Raw genomic sequence first — 17,285 nt, forward strand, 5'->3', positions numbered from 1 at the left:
TATTTCATACTGGGTTATATATATAGTACACAGTATTATAAACAATATTTTGTGTCTTCACTCTGAAATGAATGGCCTCTTAAAAGTGTTTCTTGAGTTCGGAAAGGTTGTTGTTGTTTTTGGTTAGTCCTTGTTTAGTACTGTTTTTTGATCTTTGTTCTGGTTTTGTTCAGGTATATCCACGTTTTGGTCCTGCTATTGCTATTGGTTAAGATTTAATTAAACCTGTTGCGAAGGGGGAAGTGATGCAGGGTTTTAAGATTGTGCCTGGGTACCAGAGGGTTGCTGGTTCAAACAAAAAAAGTACTATAGCCCAATTCACCAGGAATCTTGTGGGCCAAGAAAAAATGGTCTGAGGGACGTATTTGGCTCCTGGGCCATAGTTGGACACCCCTGTTAATCTAGGCAAAGCAAAAACATCCCCAGACGAGTTAGTTACACAGTGATTTAGTGGTTTAATCCTAGCTTAATCCTGGTTTTGTTCTCTATTGTTACTAGTTCTTATTGTTTATTCTCATTGAACTAAACTGAAATAAACAGATAAGAGTAATGTAATGTGCTTCACTGGATCAGAGACACAGTAAACTTACATGTGCCCATCAGAACAGTCTCGGAAGATGGCTGAGACCCTTTTATTTTTCAAAACGTGTGATGATCTGAGAAAACATTGTCAGTCGGGATGTTTCCAAATGCACCTCTATCATACACTCACTCACACCTTGCTGGCCTTATTTGTCAGTCTGCCGCAGCTTCGGTTCCTCCTCCTTCCTTTCTGCTGGAGAAGTGGCACAGTTTTTGAAGTTGGCCCAGTAGACAGCTCCTTCCTCTTCCAAGTTATTAATCGTCTCTCTCTAGTCCTGTCCTAGATCACACGGCTCAGCAAACACTTAATGAAACAATAGACAAGAGGCCCCTTAAAAGAGGAACACCTGAAACATCAAGGGTCAGATTAGCGTTTGCGACCAAAGATACTGCTGATAAAGGCTTTGGATGGACATTTGAAGTGATTAACTTTAACACAAAGACATCATCAGCACCTCTGCCACTATGACTTTGTAATTAGAATAGACAAAAGACTGTAGTGTCACAAGGGCTGGTTGATTTTTAAGAAAAAAATTATTGTTATTATTATTATTTAATGTGTTTATTTGACAGAGACAGAACAAAAAAAAAACACATTGTTACTGTTCAAATGCAACCGATGCCATGTCCAAAGGCCGTCCAGATCAGAGCTCATTTTCAGACCTCGTCTCGGCGACAATAAAAAGGACAGCAAAATAACAGGGTTATGCAATATATTTAGCATAAGATATTTACAATAAAGCACTTTCAAGTCTAATGTTCACAGGTTTGGCTTGATTTATGCCATTGTTTGATAGTAGATTAAACAGTTCCAGATCTGTGAGAGTTTTCAGTTCGAGAGGTGTTTCAGATCTGCCGACCTTTAACACTGAACTGAAGCAGTGACCGTGCTTTGACCAACTGTGTCTTGCATCTGGCTGGTCTGCAGTCACCACTGGCAGTGCCCCTTGCCCCACGAGCTTGACATTTTTTAATCATATCACCACTGATCTCTGGAGCAAAGCTATTGACACATTCCAAAAACAATTTTACAACTGAGTAATTTAGAAAATGATCAAAACTTAAATATCTTTGCCTATCTACGATTTTACAGTAGTATCACTTTTCTCATTGCTGGCCTGGCCCTGGATGGTAATACAATATGAAAAATGCATGAAAATACAACTTTGCTGGATTCATTGATAGACGCGACCTTACAAAATTAAATAAGTTCTAATTAACCCTAATAGTCTTTGTTATTTTCTTTGTACGATCTTCAAATTTTAAATGAGATCCGAAAACTACTCCTAGGTATTTAAATTGATCCACTCTATTGGCTTTGTTTTGATCAATTTGTACGTTAAAACTGTCCCTGGGCTTTTGCCAAAATGAAAAACACATTGACATGGTTTTGGAGCAGTTAGATAATTATCTCCCAGCCACTTTGAGACACTGACCATTTGTCTGTTGAGCAGTTCTGCAGTCTTTTCTGGGGTCTTGGCTGAGACACAGATGATTTTAGAGTACGGTTGTCACGGAGCCTCTGAGCCCATGTTTGACAATTCATTTGACATACAAACAGAGACAGAGTAATATACTGTAGGACCCAAGATGGAACCCTGTGGAATTCCCATTTTATATGCCAGGAGTGCTGATATGGTGCCATTGATTTTCAGGATGTGAACCAGCTTGTTGAACTTGTTGTGAACCGTTTTAGTTTGTGCCAGAGAATGTGATGGTTGATAGTGTCAAAGACGGGAGATCTAAGAACACTATTCCAACCACATTTCCTTTATCCACATTGTGTTTGATAGCATCTGTAAGGTAGCAAGTGGCAATTTCACTGTATCTGAGTATTTTGGCCTAAAACCAAACTATTATTATTATGTTTTAAGATTTTATTGCTCGTAAGCTTTATTAGACAGGGAAGGACAGTCGAAATGGGGGATGAGAGAGGGAGGAGGACATGAAACTTTTGTCGGAGTCGGGTTAATCAAACTCACAACACAAGTTTTACAAGTGCGCATTTTAAAAACATTAAACGTTAATATTAGACAGAGGACTGAACTGTGACCTTATAAACTACTTTAAGAATCATGTGCATTCAAGAACGTGTTTGTAGAAGTCTAAACTTTAGATTCAAGAAGAATTTTCCATAAAAAAAGACAGAATGAGTAGTTGTTTGCAGAGGACAATCAAATCTAAATTGCAAATAATTAGGTAATTTTTATTACCTAATTATTTGCAATTTTGATTCAATTGTGATACATATTATAGTTCTAAGTGCCACTGATAGTTAACTTCATAACAACATATTTACTCTTGTAGTAGGGTTGTGCAAACTCAAATATTATTTCAGATTAAACTGTTAAATGTTGATGATAAAGGAAATATGTGCTCCTTTTGGCACTCTAAACTTGGAGCAAAGCCACTCGTCAAATCCACAGCGGCTTTATCAATGTATCAACAAACATTAGCCAACAAGTTTATTCTTCCTCCACAGACATTCAATTACTATTTAAAATAATCACGATTTCAAATATTGACAAATAAACATGATAATGACTTCTTTTACACTATTAACTCTCTGTCAAAACTGGCTTAAATACGTTTATGCATATTATAAACTTGGAGCTCTCCACAGACAAAACAACGCACAGAGTGAAAAAAACAATATTGGCTTGGCAAGAACTGGGGGAAAATATTAAGTTATGGCTACGGTGAAGAAAGATACGGAGTGCACACTCGTTCTCACTGTTGTGCGAATGAGGACTAACCTATTCTATGTTTCATGAAATCTTTCATTGGAGATGTTATTAGTTGAATGTATTTTGCAATCGACGAGGGACAAAGAGACACCTGCATCTGAAAAACAATTATCACAATCATACTTATTTTGGTTCAAACTATTTTCAAGCATGCAAAAACTGTACCAAATATAAGAAAGTACTCGGATTTATGATAAAAACAAAACCAAACAAAACTGTATAGGTGAAGATAGGCACGTTAAAAACATTATTACACATCATGGGGTACTTATACATGTACAATTACTTTCACTCACTTTCTAAAATAAGCTTTTGTAAGTTTTGACTCGATTGAGGAGGGAAAACAACTCATGTTCAGTTGTTTCGCTGAACAGAGCCACATAATGTTTTTTGTTGAACTCGGAGGTGGAGTTTTTAACGTGAGTGCAGATTTGGACTTCTCTGCCCACTGGTCCCTAACACCCACATACACATCTGTTATAGTTGAGTATTTTTACACTACACAAGTGAATTACCAGAAAAATGCTAAGATTTCAACAATCATTTATAGATTGAATTCCCTGTAAATTATAGTGTGTGAAATCCTTTAGGCAGAAGCAAGTATTTTAGCATGAATGGTGTTTTCATGGCATCACTCCTCCATCCACATTACAAGACTGAACAAGTCTGGAAAACCGATCAAACTGTGTCAACTTTGACAAGTCATCTGTGATTATATCTGCTTTTTGTCTTTTATTCAGCCGTGCACAGTTTAGATAGACATCAGTGCTTTCACATTTGAGGAACCGACTGAAATACAAACTACTAAACACAGGCATTTCAGAGCGCATTTAGAATCAGAATCAGAACAGGTTTATTGCCATTGCCTCTGAACGGAATTCACAAACAGAGGAACTTGCTTTGGTGATTCGGTGCAACATAAAACAATGAACAATGATAAAACAACATGAAAACATAAAAATTGAAAAGGGCATGCATTAAAGAAAAACAATTTAAATCTACCATAGGATAAAAATAAAAATTGTCTTACTATGTACAAAAAATGTACATGCAGTTAAATCTACAGATGTAAATTAAGTGTTGGAAGTCTAAATTACAGTAATGTAGCAGGTTTTATCCATAGACTAGTATAAAAAAAACAGATACTAATCAATACTAAAACTAGTATGGGCACTAGATACCCATTTAATCAAGTATGAATACTAAGAAAATCATGTAAACTGGACACTATTTGACCTTTCCTGAACAGTTTCAGAATGATCTTGAGCTAGTGTAAGACGGCATGGTAATTACTATTATTCTGACCCTAACCCTCTGAGAGAAGTTTATTCTGCATGATAGATGACCAATGAACTTGTTCGTTTCATACGCGTAACGTCACGTAAATAAACAAACGCGATTGCACGGTTCAGTGTGAGTCTGACTCGAGGCGTGACGGAGGGAGTTGTGACCTGACTCACTCATTGCATTGCACGTTCACATTAACATTGTGGTGTGGAGCCCATTGCTTAATATCGACATTGAGGTGCAAATGTTAATATCGTGACAACACTAATTCAGATGGATACTAATGGAGCTGGGATATTCTGTTGCGTCGCAATCATAATAATAATACCTTTATATAAGCCTGTCTAATTGTGACCTTTCAATTTCCGTTTTGATGATGATTCATCTTGCATCCTTGTCAAGAATGCCACGATGTAATTTTCAACCCATTAATCCTGCGCAATAGTTTGTCTACCTTCCATTTCTCAACATAATAAACAACCGTGCAGCTGTGGAAGGGAACTCCAACTGAATCTGGTGGCATGATTCTTGCTCCTGGCTTCGCTCCGCTGTCCTCTCTGGATGGGTTGTATTATTAGCGGATGGGGGGGAAGGAGAGAGAGAGTGTGGGTCGGCTGGGTGTTTCGGTGCAACGTCAGGAGAGCTGTCGAGAGCCGTGCAGTGGAGACGGTGCTTCAGAGATGAGGGAAATGCTGCCGCCTCCATTATACACAATCATGGGCATGATGGAGTCCTCTTAGTGCACTTGTTTTGGACATGATATTTCAGTGGAGCTCAGGTTGTTGAGATGATAGCCTTGGGGATTTATTTTTTAATACTGAAGAATACAGCAGGATAGAAATGTTTGAGATCTAGTTTGACGTGGGGTTGTCAAAAGAAGCGAAAATCTGATATTAATCGATGCTGAAACTAGATACTCATTTGAACAAGTCTAAAAAATGACATAAACAAGACATGTTTTCACCTTTTCTGAACAGATTTTGAGTTTGATCGGAAAAAAGTATGAGACCACATGGTGACATAGAGAAAGTGCTATTATTTTGTGTACCAAATTACAGTCTAGTGTGTAAAAAAATGCTTTTTAAATCATCCTTGTGGTATCGAAATCAATATTGAGCACTGAGCTTTTGCATTAATTTGAGTCAATTTTAGTATTGTGACGACACTAGTTTGACTTTTGAATGACATTTAGAAGCTTTCCTGTGGTCGCACTAATACCACAGCAAACATGTAATTGGGCAGTTTGTCTGTTTTGCATGTGCATTGTATACAAATATGAAAATAAGTGGAGTGGGGAGCTTTTTGTTTTGAATGACCTAAAGTTAATGTATGGACACATTTCTGTTTTGGCCTATGACTTGCCTTAGTCATTTTCATGTGTTTAGTGGTGGCTTGGTACAACCTTTTGGCAATCAGGCCTTTTTCTGGCATTATTATACTTACTGTTTATCTTTCTTTTTCTTTTTTTTCTTTTTCACTATTTTATTTTTCATCAGAACATAAAACATACACAAACTCAACAACAATTATTACACCAGAAAAGGGGGTAAAATAAGAACTAAAGCAAAACAAATGATACGGGAAATAAAAATAAAATACAATTAATAATAATAATAATAAATAATAATAATAATAATAATAATGATAATAAATTAAAAAAAAAATCAAGAGCGTGCTAGACTGTTTATCTAGTATATATAATTACTATGAACAATTTTATTTGATATATAATAGATAAAACTTGGGGATACGGAGTAAAGAATAGGTTTCCTAACATAGCCATACATTACCAAAAATACAGCTAAGAATAAGTAATCCTCTAGCAATTACTCATTAACTTAAGTAAGTCATGGATGTTTTGTTTGGCTAATGGCTAATACAGCTTTAGCATTTCTGGATTAAATTTTGACGAGCCTGTACAGACTCCAGATGGCTGTGAGTAAAAATAATAGATGTCGCATTGTAGTATATTTAAATATTTTATGATTTTGGATAGTATACTTTTATAGCAGGTGCAGTGGCTCTGAAATATTAATTTAGAACAACTTTTAATGCTACAATTACGAGGCTGTTTACCGCGTGGCAGTAGCATTTGATGGAATTGCACTGATTACGTATGAGTGAAGTTGTTTATCAGGCAAAATGAAAAGGGCACACACTCGATTAATTGTGATTGGTCTTCTCTCATCTATCATTAAGCCTCATTTACAAGAGTTTATAAGTGCACTTAAGACGGCCTGCAAGAAAACCAGATCAATCACTGGAATGTTTCTTTCATCTAATAAAACTCCATGCAGTACATCAAATAAGAGTTGTTTTGGACCTAAATTTAGACCTTGTTTAGACCTAGTTAAGTTTGAGTTTGAGTGGCTATATTTAGTTTTATCCCACAACAGTAAAGTCATGGTTTAAGTCAATGGATCTGTCTAAATCGTGGTTGTTTAGATATCATTTTAGACCTAGTTTAAATCCTGGTTTAGTCCTGTTGATTCCTGGTTTCTCTGTGGATTAGTTCTGGTTTTGTCCTGTTTTAACCCTTGTTTAATCCTGCTTTAGTCCTGGTTTAGTCCTGCTTTAATCCTGGACTGGTTTATGCTCTGAAGAATGCCCTGCAGGCTGAAAAGCTTTGGCGTCCCTTTCTCCAATAAAGGATTTTTAACTAATCAGAGTCCCTCAGACTCTATACCCTCATCTACGCTACATTGAAGTACTTTTTTGGATTTAGTCCATGTTTACCCTTCTGTCATTACACCTCTTTAAGTTTACAGTGCACACAGCTTTCAGGCATCTTTCTCCGTAGTCCATAAATCATATAGTTTTATTCTGCTTACAGTGGCCACTTTTCCCCTCCGCGGGTTGAGCTGAAACTATCATTGCTTTTTTTAATGTTTCTCCTTGCCCTGTAGAAGCCTTTGTCCTTGACCCAGTTTGTGATCACCAGGGGAGGCATGAGGTGCAGACGGCGCACGTGTGTCAGCATGCGTTTCATCAGCTGCGTGTGTGGGGAAGTCATGTGATCTGATGAGGGTGAGGAGTTTGCTAAAATGCAAGAGATTCATCATTTCAAACTAAAATTTAACTAAAACTTTTGGAGAGTCCGCCAACTGCTTGTCTTCTGGGATTTTATTGCCAAAAATACAGAGTAAATTACACATTCTAATTAAAGATGTCATAATAGGAATTTATTGTGAGAATAAAGCAACATTGAGTTCTTTCATTTCCTTTCATTTCCATGGTCTAACACACTACTGTTCCTCAAGTTTGTGTCATGGAATTAGACATACACCGATGCTATTCCGTAACACATCGAGAACACAATTCAACCTAGAATATGAAACGACACAGAAACATCAGACATTTGTGTAGCATGCATGGGAGAAAACGCGGGGACTGTGTCAGCCAAGCCGTTGTAAGGAGCCTGGCTGACCCTCCTGCGTCTCACCCCCGCGTCTCACCCCGTTTTTTCCCATGCTGGTTGGTTTTATTAGATATTCTGGAATAGGCGGGTCACATTTCTCATTGGTCAGCCTCACATCAAGGCACTTGGTATTTTTCCGTAGAGATAAAGCCTGCAAGGGGGGGTTCAACTCCCCCCCCCCCCCCGGGGCAACATTCTTTGGCCCATCTTTATGATACCTTCACAAACAAATGCAGTTTGTCACACACCCTCGTTCTTCTCTTAGACTAATGATGCAGATAAAATATCACTATTATGCAGATAAAATACATCACAGAAATATAATCATATATTCACATTTTATCACAGTTTGTGATCAGCTTTACCAAAATTAACTTTCTGAATGAAAAAAAAGAAACATTATTGGTATTTTTGGATTAAAGATTGGCATAAGAAGCATATTTTGCTTTAAAAATGGTCAAAATTATTATGTTTTAGTTCTTATTGTCACCTGAATAATCACAATGATCATTTAACTGAATAAGACTTTATTTCGCCTGGTGGTATCACCTACTTTTCTCCAGGGAGACGTTTAATGCCATACTCTGGAACATTCTAGACAAAGCAACAACATCTGGAGACAAGCAATTGGCAGAACCTCTACCAGAAAAGTTACATAGTGCCCCTTTAAATAAGCCTTTGTCAGTCAAAAGCACAATATTTAATTACTGGGGTGTTAGAATTTGCCTAAAAGCATTTGTGGCTTCCATAAATTAACCTAGATAAATTATACCCATTAAGTATTGTAGGAAGGTTTTTGATGTTGCAGATATCTACATTTAAATGGATGTATTTTAGTGACTGATTTCACCCAACAACATTGTCTACATACTTTTTCAAAACAAACAAAATGTACGTTTTGTGTAAACGCTTTGTTCATCCCACACACGCACAATATGCTCCGCTCTAACACTGACTCCGCACACGTTACACAGTGGGCTGCAGAAAAAAAAGAGTCTCGCAAAGATGACACATTTGCTCCGATGCTGCCTTGAACGGACTGTGGGCAGAAACATGATGGATGTAGTATGTTAATGCCGCCGTAACTTCACTCAAGGGAAACCGTGGGCGGATTCATCGTATGTTTCACTGCTATAGCCAGAGAACTCATTAATTCATAGGACTTTAGGTCTTTCGCAGAAAACACGGCAAGGACAAGATGTAGAGCAAGAAAAAGATGATGCAAATATTGGCACTAAGGACTACATGAGCCACTGCTTGCTCCTGTGTAATGATCAGTTCAGACGTACGTGTATCTCTTCGTCTCTTTGGTAGAAATTGTATCATATTCTTTAGATATTTACAGTCAACACAGCACTTAACAGACATTCAACAGGCATTGGCTAGAGCTTACAGCTAAGGGAAGTTTACAGAGCATGAAAAAAACATGTAAAAACAGTAAAAGTATAAAGACTAGCAATTTAGCTTTGTGTACTGTAAACACAAAAATCCTTATTCTTCAGAAATGGACTGGTTTAAGAGGAAATACAGGCAAAAAGAAAGACTATTATTAAATAAAATGAATATCATTGCTTGTGTCAATAGTCGTAAAAATCAGCTGGAAACCCTGGTAAAATTATTAAAAAGAGAAGATATAAATAAGACCTTTAAGAAATTGTAGATTTGCACGAGACAGGTACAGGGAAAAATAACATCAGTGATATACCAACGAGAAATAAAACTACTCAACTGAATAACAGGGAATCTGAGAATGAAAATGATTATGTACAGTAAGTGACTTTATGTGTATTATTTATGTAGTTGCCTGTGGTACAAATGACACGCATGTCTTTACATTGTCTGCTGGAACAGTACGACTTACTGTTTCCTTGACTGACTGTTTTTCCCCTCACAGTGAAGTTAATGGTTGACAGTGTTATTGTGAACTATTGCCCTCCAGCTGTCAGACTGGCCTTTTGGTGCTTCTGGCTCTGTAGACACTAGTCTCCCAGAGCTGAAATATTGATGCAACAAGAAGTGTCTGCAGCTTTGACAAGTTAACAAACAGTATGGATGACACTTCAGAATAGGTCGCCACTTCATCAAGCAACACTATTTGGACAAATAAAGCCTCTAAACTGCTTCTGTAACCAATAAAGCAGAGAGAGCGTGAATGATTGTTTGTGAATTTCGCCACCAAATTTTGTTGGGTTATAATGTACCAGCGATGCTACCTTTATTCAAACAACTTAAACATATTCAGTCTATTTGTACAAAACAAACTTGCTAACACTGTAGTTTAGATCTCTACCCACCAAACTTTGAAATGCATGTGATTAGTGTATTGTTTAGGAGTTCAGATTTCTCTCAGTTGTTAATGTTCCTGTGTGTGTGTGTGTGTGTGTTTAACATCTGAAAAGAATCTTACTTAAATTGAAGTTAAAGTCTAATCTCAAAAACAGTGCTTGTGAGTCAATTTGATATCTCTGCAAAAGCGTTCAGCCTCTCTCTGTAATCAACATTGTCTTATAACATTCCACGTTGTTACATTTTTGCGACACGTCACTTGATACTTGATAATAATGGTCTGTTTAGCCTAATCTGCATTGTAATTACAGCGTAAAGCGGCGTCATGGAGACAGACCACTGATGTCCGCAATTAACTGCTCAGTCAAGTTCAACAAACAACTACAGCCACGGCATATTAAACACTGATATTAGCATGAGGCCTCATTAGCATTTAGGGCTGTATTATTGGCTAAATCCTGGCAATAAGATACAATATCAATATATGGAGGATTAGGGAGTGATTAGAGATACTTTTATCAAGCTCTTTTGTCCAGATATTGCTATAATATTTAATAAAATCTCAGACTCTTAGATAAAAATATTGCTTAATAATGCAGAAAATTGTTGAATATTTATTTATTTAATCCATCAAGTATTATCATATTTCAAAATAATAATAATACAGTATATTACTAGCGCTATAGTCGTTTGGCAAAAATGTTGTCAAATTTTACTGTGTGTAAAAGGCAGATTTCCAATTCCTGATTCACTCCTAAATAGAGCTGTAACAATTTAATCGATTAATTGCAACTAATTGATTATTGAAAGTACCCGAGTAATCGTTACCTGGTCTATACAGGACATAGCTTCCAAAACATGGCGTGACTCAAATTGAGCCAAAATTGTAAAAAAAAAAACGACACAGAGAATGTTTAAATTCAGTGTATTTGAGGAAAACAGTCTTTAATCCATAAATGTACTCATAATCAATATTCTCAAACGGCTTCATGACAACTTCATCTGGGGTGGTCAAAATCCTTCTCTAAACAACTAATCAATCCATCGAAATAATAATCGCTAGACTAGTCCATTAGCAAAATCATTAGCCCTACACCTAAATCCCGCCATGCCGTCTCCTTTCTGCCTTATAATCTCAATTAAATAATCAATTTACGAATAAAAATTTTGGTTGACTACAAAACCATCAACCGATTAAGACCGACCGCCTGCCCTACTGTTTACAATGCAGTTCAGATTACATCACAGATATTTAAAGGAGACATATTATACAAAAATCTGCAGTTTGCTACGATGAAATGTCCCTATGAAAACAACACAGTTTTTTGTCAATTAACTCATCTGTTGTTTGGATCAGTATATAATCCTCTCGATAGTTAGTTCATCAGTAAAAAAGCAATAAAACATGCCGTCTTAAACATCCGGTTTTCTTTGATTTGCAGTGAGACCTGTTTATTGTCAGTCGCTCAAGTCTGGTGACATTTTACGGTCAGACCTTTTAAACACTTTGTAACATGTTGCTGTCATCTCGTTCCCATCTGATAGAGCTGATGTGTGGATTTCGTCAGGGAGTTTCGGGGGATTCACTGATATCGGGACGTAAATAACCCTGGATCTGTGTTTATGGGGGGGATGAAAGTCTTGACGTTGTTTAATCTCGTCCTGCTGTCGCTTGAAAGTTGGTGCAAACTTTCCATTCAAGCTGCAAATAGTGTTGTTTTCCTTTTTGCATCATATGAAGACAGAGTTGACTGTACTGTCCATAAATCTGTTGCGCACAATTTTAGCCTGTGATGCAAATTTAATATGCTGCTTTCTTTTTCACTGAGGTCACCAACTACATTGACCTGGAGTAAACTAGTCAACAGCATGTTTGAACCTCAGTTTGAACTATTTATCCTCTGGTTGGTGGGTCATTTTTTAAGTTTTTACCTACTTTTGTTGACATTATGGGAAACTGGGCCCTCACCCTCTTAAAGGAGACATTACGCTTTTTTCAGGTCGTATTATTGAACTATTACATAACTAGATCATCATTTTACATTTTGTTCATAGTAAATATTGGTCTAAAACAGATTAAACAGGTTCATTGACTTCCTGTTCCATGCTGCAGAACTGATAAGCTCCGCTTCTTCATGGCATTTGACTGTAGCAAGCAGTGGATTTACATTTACATATTTTTATTTTTGAAAAGTGACATTTTAGGACCCCATGCGTATCACTCTGGGTGTTCATTTTACCAATAACAAGTCAACTAAGTGCCCGGATGTGGGCGGGGATAGGGGGTAGGTGAAAACAGGACTTTTCTGAGCTCAAACATGCATAATCTAACCGCTAAATACAATTTTGACTAATACTAATGATGAGCAAACACTGTTGTAATAAGATTAAAAGCTCATTAAAGATAATTTACCAACCCCTTTAATTTACCAACTACAATTTAGTCTCCTTTATTCGTTTGCTATAGGGCGTTTGTATTCAACCTTAAAGTCTTAAGTCTTTACATTGATATTTGGATTGTAATCTGCTGTATCTACCTGCGTTGCATCAATGAAATTTCCCCATGTGGGACAATAAAGGATTATCTTATCTTATCTTATCTTAACAAATAATTATTTCAGTTGTCAACAATTCTTTTTTACAATATGGTGACTGAAGGCTTCTAGACAGAGAATACACATAAATACAGTTAACAGTTGCTTATTATTTCTTGACATTTAGTTTTAATAATGCCGTCTTTGGTATATAACATCTTTTAACCTGAGTTTTAGAGTCTGAATAGTCCAGATAACGATTGCAATCTTCAAAAAATATGATTATGTGATTATTTTAATACCAGTAGACTTGATTATTCTAATTAATTGTTGCAGCCTTCTAGAATAAGAGACAAACCAATCAAAAACACTTAGAGGATGTCCATTTATTTTCACAACTTAACTTTTCCCAAAGCACTTAACTTAAGCACTTAACCAAATTAACTGTTCCTAAACCTAACCTTAATCCTAACCTGACCCTGATTGTGGAAAAAAAGAGTTGTGCGCACTCCTGGCTATACCTACTGGAAAAAATATATATAATGAATAATATTAACAAAACATATTCTGAAAGAAAAAAAAAAGCTTTTATGAATGACAGTTGGAGACAGGTTTCTTCGCTCCCGACCGCAGCTTCCACTTTAACTTCCTCAAAGCGCTGTTTCTGTACAGTCAGCTGCGGCCTGGTCAGCTGACTCAACAGAGCAATCGGGACAAATTATTAACAAAATGTTGCAGATTTTATGCAGTGAGCCTTTCAAAAGTGCAGCAACTATAGTACAGTATCACAGTTATGCATTAACTGGCAAATTTGTTTTCGGATATAACGTAGTCTTTCTTCTTCTTCTTTATTTATTTTACATAATTTTTTATCAAATGTATGAACAATCCGAACTGAACTACAAGCTAGGTCAACTGCACACAAATACAGTATACAAAAAGAAGACAATATTAGACGGAGCGTGATGACTAAAGCTTATATAATTACTTCCAGCGATTGACATTGCCTGACATTGTCCAGACGACTCAAGTCAAATCCCGCCTCTGGCTTTTGTGCGCATCGTTCTTGTGTGAGTGATGAGTGAGTCAGACAGGAAGTCACACTGCACAGTTTGAGCGGGACTCTCGCAAACAAACAGAAGTTGGATTCGCCCCGATCCCCGGCGCCCGCACGGGGGGGGGGATTACAGCTACGTCTGGGCACATTCTGGACGAGCCACCTGCGACGGCTCATCTCGCACTCCAAAAACACACGACAGGCTTTTCTTCAGATCCCCATGAGCTGCTGATGGAAGAGTGGTTTACTGTTATGGCGTGACAGATGCGAGAGGAAATAAGTGTGATGATGTGTCTGTCGGGGTGGTCTGCAGTGCGGGGGATTGTCGGGTTCAAAGACTGACAGATGCACATTGCTCACTGGCTTTACTGTAACTGTAAAAATGTGTATGTATTGCTATTATATTAACTTGAATGGGAATGGTAATCTGGAGTGGGTGATTTTTTTACTGATATTGCTTGGTTTCACTTTTCTATCAGATTTAGCGAATAATAAGTTGCTTTTAATATTGGTTTTGTCGTTTTCTTCTATATCAGACTTAAATTACTGTCGAAACGTTACATAATCTATTGTCTGATATAGAAAAATCAATAAAACTACGAAAGAAGACGAGATGATTACCCTTACCGTATTTTCCGCACTATAAGGGGCACTTAAAAGCCTTTCATTTTCTCAATAAACGTCAGTGCGCTTTATAATCCAATTGCGCGTTATATATGGATTAATTCTGGTTGTGCTTAATGACCTCGAAGCGATTTTGTGTGGTACACGTTTTGTTTGGCTTAATGCACCTTATAGTCCTTTATATAGGAAGAAAATATACCATTCATTGACAGTGCACCTTATAGTGCGGAAAATACGGCAATTTATGCTTTTAATATTCATAACCAGAACAACAAACAAGACAAACGTTTAAAAAGTGCTATTTAACACACTCACAAAACACAACAGAGTCTGATCTTGTGACACTTGCAACTAATTTAAAACCTAAAATGTATCTCCACAGAACCATCGCACTCCTGTTACTATGACTCTAAATACAGCTCCAGACATTGACATCATAAGTTAATTTCGACGATGTCAAAAGATTGAAAGATAAAGTGAAAGCAAGAACTTCCATGATTGCATGTGTTTGCAGTAAAACGTCATCTGATGTTTGTTCTCAGCTGTTGCGTTAGAGTCCAAAGTACGTTCGTTTTGTCCACAGTTTGTATAGGAAATTGAATATAAAGTATATATTGCACCAAAAGTTGACGAATAAGAAAAAAATGGGGGAATCATAACTCTGGTGGCCATTGATAACATACTAGGTGCACAACATAATGAAACAAATTGTATCAAATCTGTATTAAACAAATGATATTCAATTCTCCAAATAAACAGCACAATGAAAGTGCCAAGATTTTATTTTTATGACATATTAGGATTAGAATCAGATATAATTTATACTAAAGCTAGCATAGAAACTAAATAAATAATAATACTAATAATAAATAGATAATTATAAATAAATAATAATGAATATAAATGAATAAATATAATAAATTAAGAAACCCTATCCCTAACCCTTATGAAATTTCCCCATGTGTGGACAATAAAGGAATATCTTATCTTATCTTAAATGCTTATTTGAGCAAGTATTGACACAAAAGAAGATTAATTATTGTTGTTTGTTGTAGTATCTAAATCGTTATCGAGTATCACTCCTTTTCCTTGGTATCAAAATCAATCAATCTTTAGTTTTGTGACAACCAAAAGTAAACACTAACCTGTCAGTACAGCAATCAATACAATGTTGTCAAATTAAGCATCACCACATGAAACGATCAGTGTTTTCTCACGCTTCTATTGAACAGATGTGTTGATTCTGTAGACTTTAGGCTGCACGCTGACGTCGTTATGACAACTGTAAACAGAATGCTGCCCGCAGTGACAGAGGCTCCTGGCACAGCTCAGCGCTCTGTTGACTTCCTTCATCGATCCTGCGGCACAGCCCAAGGTCCACTCCTCTACCTCACTGTGGGTGCAGCGTGCGTGCAAGGACTTTAATAGCTCCACTAACTTACGATAAGCTGCGAGCGTTCATTAGTTGTTCATTTCTGCAAGTACAACCGCGTTTTTATAGTTGGAGATAATACTTTTTAGCAATAAAGCGGGTCATAAAAGTATCAGATTTAAGCACCATTGTTAAAAACCCTAAGACTAATCTAGTGTGCAATTATTGTTTGTTTGTTTGTTGGTTGGTTTGTTTGATGGCTTATTTTGGATCCCCATTAGCTATTGCTGTGGCGATTCTTCCTGGGGTCCCCATCGTAAAAACATATAAAAACACTGTTTAGAAAAATACACATGCAGTTTGTTGCATAATATAAGAATTTAATATTTTTTTAGCTTGTAATAACAGTTGATGCATTGAGCTTTTTTGAAACACACTTTTTTTGAAAGCAATTGCCACCATATTGTTGACTTGTCATTAAAAGAATATTCTGATTCAGTTATAAAGGCATGTAATATATAGATTTAACACATAGTAATATCATTTGTTTTCTATCAAAAACTATTCCTCAAAACACCACATTTTAATCTGAATCTACACTTCAATTTCAGGCAACAACCATGAGACGTTAGCACACGCATTGACATGCACTGGGTTCATTCCCTTCAGAAGTCCGCAAAAAGTGTCCCTCACTTTTGATCAAGGTGTGAATTATGCATATCTCCACAGCTGTCACAAGTGTCCAAAATCTCATATCCCATTTCCAGACCTGCTCGTCGTGACACCACCTCCTCCTTTAATGATAAAAGAGCTCAGATCATATCTTGTCCACAACGTTTTTTTATTTTAATTTCCACACCGTTTAATTTTCTCCTCTTTTTATGCCTGTTTTTGTGTTGGTTGTTGGTTTCAACAGGTTGTTTTTCATATATCTTGATATTGAAGCTCACAACATTCCCTGCCCACACATCTCCATGGGAGGCATCTAAACAAGCATGTTTTAAAAAAATGCTTGCATTCAGACCATTGCATTTTTCTTATTTGGCTTTCTACCAAATGATCTGCCCTTTGTATACAATATTTGCTGTACAATTTGGCATGGGTTTTACTCTTCATCTTTCCTAAGGTAGAGTTCTACTTTTGTTGAGGCTTTGAAGTCTATTGGTACATTATTGTCTATTAAGACCTTTACTGAGCGCTTTACTGTCAAGAAAGATCAAAACATTTGGTAAGAAAACCTATTCTCTCAGCACCATAATAAATCTGCTTCTCTATTACCTGAAGCCCCCATTGTCTTTGTTATAAAGGTAAATGTATGTTTGATTCTAAGCCTGTTGGTCATGACAATATGTAAAGCATTTGAATGATTTATGAGGTT

At 36.7% G+C, this 17,285-nt stretch overlaps 1 protein-coding gene across 1 annotated transcript in view; it reads left to right on the forward strand.

Moving 5' to 3' along the window:
- Positions 1 to 17,285, forward strand: part of sema4gb (sema domain, immunoglobulin domain (Ig), transmembrane domain (TM) and short cytoplasmic domain, (semaphorin) 4Gb) — a 58,977-nt gene that overhangs the window by 4,586 nt on the left and 37,106 nt on the right. The window lies entirely within an intron of this gene.

The sequence above is a fragment of the Eucyclogobius newberryi genome, unplaced genomic scaffold, assembly GCF_026437365.1.
Source record: "Eucyclogobius newberryi isolate DKJ021-1_F unplaced genomic scaffold, fEucNew1.0.hap1 SCAF_20, whole genome shotgun sequence".
NCBI lineage: Eukaryota > Metazoa > Chordata > Actinopteri > Gobiiformes > Gobiidae > Eucyclogobius > Eucyclogobius newberryi.